Consider the following 5689-nt stretch of genomic DNA (forward strand, 5'->3'; position numbering starts at 1 on the left):
GGACATAAGCTGGAAGGTGTCATATTTGGAAAACAGGAGGCAGAGACCATTAGGGCCCATCTGCCTTCCACACCCATGAGTACTGTCTGGCTGTGGGTGTCACCGAACCACCCCCAGCCTCAGTTTCCCCATCTGTGCTCCAATCTGAGCCACAGTCACTGCTTCTCATCATAACTGAACCTAACAAAGAGCTGGGGATGGTCCCTCTTCTAATCCATCAGTCTGACCATCTCCAACTTTGGCTTCAAAGCCCTCCAGAATGTTTCAGCATCTCCTAATTGTGGGCCACATGCTGACCTGACAAGCTCAGGGGAGGCCTGCATGGCAGTCTTGCAAACTCAGAGACCTAAAGTTACCACAAAGGATGGTCTGAAATTAAACTTTAACTAAAGCAGTTATGGTGGGCAGTTACGTCCTAGGCTGGTATCTTCAATGACAAGGTCTACCTTTACCTTAACTGAGCCTGTCTTTTTGCATCTATGATAACATACCCTTGAAATGTCTGGGTAACTTGTAACTTCCCTTTTTCTGGAGCCCCTGGGGCACCACTAAATGTGCTGGGCGCCAGGACAGATGTCACAAATTTCTTCATTATCATGTTAATTGATCCTGCACCCACCTAAGTATGTGTCCATCATTTTACTTTTTATCCAATCCCAGGGGTTTCCCTGCTTTGCTTTATCCCTCCTCCTTAATCTATCACCAATGAATTTCATGTAACCCCGCCATTCTCCGGAGCATTATCTCAATTTGTTGAGGTTCTGTTTCCTGGCATATGTCGACAGTTTGGCTCAAATAAACTCACAAAAATTCTTTACAGGTTTCAATGGGTTTTTTACGTTAACATAATGAAAAAACAAACAAACATTAGAAACAATGATGCCCATTGACACGGAGAATGAACAAATTGCTCTATACACTGAGTGGCCAGATTATTATGACCACCTGACCTTTGTAGGCAAATTATCTATAATTTCGCACTGAAGTTGCTAGAGGGCCAGACCATTATAAATAGGGAAGCAGGTTGTTTACCACAACAGTAAAAGTGATTTTTTTCTGAAGATATGGGTAGACAACGCTATTTAACAGCCTTTGAACGTGGGATGTAGTCATACAATAGGATACCATACAGCATTGAAAATGAGCAAACTACAGCATGGACAACCTTGAGTACAAAAAGCAAGTTGTGTCAGGATTCCCATAGCATGGTTCCCCTTTATATAAAAGCCAAAAACATACAGACCTAACAATATGTTGTTCTGGAATACATATTTATGCAGTAAAAGCATCACACAAACTAAAAGAACGATGAACCCAATTTTCTCTTTTTTAAAATATGTTTTTATTGACTTTTTAGAAAGAGAGGAAGGGAGAGGGAGAGATTTAACATTAAAAAAGAAAATTCGGTGGAATTAAAATGTCAGTGTTCGGGAATAGTGTTATTGGCACACATTCACACCCATTCCTTCATGCATTTTCTACGGCTGCTTTTGAGCTATAATGAGAGAGTTAAATAATTGAGCCAGACACTGATTTGAAAAGCTGAAAATATTTGCTTTCTGGTCCTTCATGGAAAAAGTTTGCTAGGTGATGGGTGTATAGATGTTCATTTTGTTATTTCTTATACCTTATATCTAGATTTTATATCTTTATCTAATATGGAGCCTCTACAAACAATATGCAGTTTCTACAACATGCCTTGTCCTCTCTCATCCCTGGGCATTTGCGCATGCCATGCTCTCTAGGGGAGGATCCTTCTGGGCCTCTTTCAGCTTCCGTGGCTCCAGGGGAGTCCCCAGCTGGTGGCCGCATCACTCCTATTGCTCTGCCTCCATTGTCACCTAGCCGTCTCCTCCTCTATGTCCATGACTTCTCTTCTAAGGACACTTGTCATTGGGTTTAGGGCCCACCTTGGTCATCCAGGATGATCTCATGTGGACAACCCTAAAGTAATAAGAAAGTCTTATCTGCAAAGACTTTCTGCAAATAAGGTCACATTCACTGGTTCTGGGGTTTGGGACATGGACATATCATTTTAACAGCCCCCATTCAACCCACTACACTTGGTTCCGTTAAAACCTATTGGTCTGCCTGAGTAATTTTATTAACCAATGCCACCCCAATAAATTCAATAAAAAAGAAATGAAAAGGAGAGGAAAGCAAAAAAGGGACCTTTGAAAACAAACAAAATCTGTTGCTCTCTCTTGCACTCTGAATGGACCCCCTCCAATGATTGTAACATCATGCATCAGTCATTAGTTCACTGAGTTATGCAGAGGTTGCCACATTTCATTATTCAATATCAGAGAGTCGCACTCTTTAATAGAACTACCCATCTAATCAGACAAGCCTTTAAGTCTCAGAAAGCAGTCAAGCTCACAGTGGTAGATACAGGTTTTTTAAAATTCTGATTTTTATCTTGAAAGCTTGACTTTTATTCTTGGTAACAATAACCAGCAGTTGTTTTGGAGTGACAGGCTCATTTTATTCATTTTTGAGAACATTTCTGCCAAACAGCCCAGTCTAACCCATAGTTTGTCAGACATTTCAAGAAAAACGGTGCTCCCTGGAAAAGAGGCCAGGCTGGACTCCGGCGTTTCTCAAGTACTTTCCCTAGAGACGCTCATTGAGCTTAAGGCTCAGTAGGAGGGCTTTATGTGTACTTTCAATTTTGTAATGAAAAAGATTAAGACATGGACTTTCTACAACCTGGACCGGCAGATGGCTCCCACAAAGAAGGGTGGGGAGAAGAAGGGCCATTTTGCCATCAACGAGGTAGTGACCGGAGAACACACCATCAACATTCACAAACGTGTTCATGGAGTGGGTTTCAAGATGGGTGACCCTCGGGCACTCAAAGAGATTCGGAAATTTGCCATAAAGAAGATGGGCACACTGATACCAGGCTCAACAAAACTGTCTGGGCCAAAGGAATAAGGAATGTCCCATATGGTATATGGTGTGGTTGTCCACAATACATAATGAGGATGAAGATTCATCAAACAAGCTCTATACCAGTGGTTCTCAACCTTCCTAATGCTGCAACCCTTTAATACAGTTTCTCATGTTGTGGTGACCCCCAATTTCATTGTTACAAATTGAACATAATTAAAGCATAGTGATTAATCACAAAAAAATATGTAATTATATGTGTGTTTTCCAATGGTCTTAGGCGACCCCTATGAAAGGGTTGTTCGACCCCCAAAGGAGTCGCGACCCACAGGTTGAGAACCGCTGCTCTATACGTTGGTTACTCAAATACCTGTCACAACTTAAAAAAAATCTACAAGTAGTTCATGGATGAGAACTAACTGCTGATTGTTGAATATATATATATACATATATATGGCTAATATGCTAAGTGTCCATCCAGGTAATGACGTAATGTAGCAACACCCGGCTTCCTCTCCCTAGGGATGACTAGCCTACTTGCAGTTTCTTCAGCCCAGGAACACGACTTGCTTTATAGCCAGGTGCAAACATTTTACACTTTAACCAAAATCTGTGAAGTGTTTTCCCGTGCCTCATCTCATTTGATCCTCACAGAAGTCCTGGAGTAGGTAGAGAGGAGACTCGGTGGAATCCTGTTTGCTTTTCATTAGCCAGAAAATGGAGATTTAGAAAGCATAGAAATTTGGCCCAACTGAAAAGAAGTAAGAAATGGTGAACCTTGAAAATGACTTCAGGTGTTCTCACTGCGCAGAACATAATCAAACACTGCTGCAGTTAAATATTTTACCCTTTGTTCTCCCTGCATGATCTACAATAATAATCTGCTTCGTGTTGATATTTACTGCTGTGTTGCTGACAATTACCTGAAAGAGAAGGTGGGGTGCTTCACTGGGCTGGAAAAAGTTTAGCTAAGTCAGAAAGCAGGTCTAATTAAGCAAGTTTATTCTCTATATATAAAAGGCTAAGTTGATTCACACATGCACGATACATATAAAGCTCTCACTGGTGTCAATTGCAGGTGTGTGTTTCGATCTGTCATTGTCGATCATGAATTTGGTTGACACTTCTATTATAGAGAAAGGGCGAGTAGCGATATTAAAATATTTCTTTTAATTAATTTCCTTTCAATGTGCACGAATTTGTGTACCAGGCCAGTAAAGTTATAAAACTGCAAAAAAAAAAAAAGACATGGAGTCACCAGTTATGGGGTGAATTGTGTCTCCCCAAAAGATATGTTGAAGTCCAGCACCTATGAATGTGACCTTATTTAAGAAATAGAATCTTTGCAGATGTCATCAAGTTAAGTTGAGGCCATGAGATGGACCCTAATCCAATGTGACTGCTGTCCTTATGAGAAGAGGAACATTGAATTCATATATAAAGAGGAGAAGGCCATGTGGTGATGGAGGCAAAGACTGGGTGATGTATTTCCATGCCAAGGATTGACAGCTATGACCAGAAACCAGAAGAGGCCAGGAAGGATCCTCTCCTAGAGGCTTCAGAGGAAGTATAGCCTTTCCAGACTTCCGCCTTCCAGAACCATGACAGAACACATCTGTGTTGTTTTAAGCCCCTCCGTTTGTGGTACTTTGTTATGGCATGCCCAGGAAACTAATCCATCACCCAAATATCCTGAATGGACAGACTGCTACATGAAATGGAGAGAACTTTAAAAAATATGTATGTTTTTATTGATTTCAGAGAGAGGAAGGGGGAGGGAGAGAGATAGAAACATCAATGATGAGAGGGAATCATTGACTAGCTGCACACCCCCTACTGGGGATTGAGCCCCAAACTCTGGCATGTGCCCTGACCAGGAATCAAACTGTGACTTCCTGGTTCATGGGTCAATGCTCAACTACTGAGCCACACTGGTGGGGCTGGAGAGAACTTTTAATACACGGGGCAATCTGGAGGAATCTGAAAAGCATTATTCTGAGTGATATAAGTCTTTCTCAGAGGTTGCACGCCGTAGGATTCCATACATGGACTTTCTCCAATACACAGATCTTTCGTGACGGAGAACACACCAGTGGTTGCCAGGGGGTGGAGAGGGGTGTGAGTATGGAGGAGACAGCATGACGGAGCCTTTGGGAGGATAGAACTAAATGTGGTGGTGGTGGTTATATGAATCTGTGGATGCCCAAAAACTCAGCTAAAACCCACACTGAAGTCAGTTTTATTGTATGAAACTAATAAAATAACATGATAAAATGAATCAGGGGGAAAAGACATACAAATTATGCTGTAGGTTGTGTCTTAGAGGGTTGAATCCCGAAGTATTTGTCTGATTTGGAGCGTCTTAACCTGGACTTCAATGGCCCCGTTGGAATCCAAGGACAGGAACTAGAGGCATATTGTGTGCACGTGCCATTTTCCAGGAAAGCGTCCAAAGCTTTTACTGTGGAGGTTAAAGTGTGGTCTGTGACCCCAAAACCTTAGGAACCACGGGCAAAAATGAGGCCAACTGCTGATTTCCAAAGGACCGTCCTCTGGACCCTGCCAGGGTCGGTTCAGTGCGAGGCATCGGGAGAGGAAATGAACCAGAGAGGTCCAGGATGGGGCACAGACCGGCCCGGACACAGGCGGCTAAATGTGGTCACCAACCAGGGCTGGCCCAAGGCTTCAGTGAACCCACACTAAAGTGGTTAATTCAAAATACAGACAACAATGGGCCTGGTGTCCCCGCCTGCAAACTGTGAATGATCATAGAGGCAACACCCAGCGGGAGGTGGGA

At 42.6% G+C, this 5689-nt stretch overlaps 1 pseudogene; it reads left to right on the forward strand.

The window, feature by feature from the left end:
- The first annotated feature begins 2721 nt into the window (after positions 1-2721).
- LOC102435434 lies at positions 2722-5367 on the forward strand (annotated as a pseudogene).
- The last annotated feature ends 322 nt before the right edge of the window (positions 5368-5689 follow it).

This window comes from Myotis lucifugus, unplaced genomic scaffold (assembly GCF_000147115.1).
Source record: "Myotis lucifugus unplaced genomic scaffold, Myoluc2.0 scaffold_8732, whole genome shotgun sequence".
Classification (NCBI taxonomy): Eukaryota; Metazoa; Chordata; class Mammalia; order Chiroptera; family Vespertilionidae; genus Myotis; species Myotis lucifugus.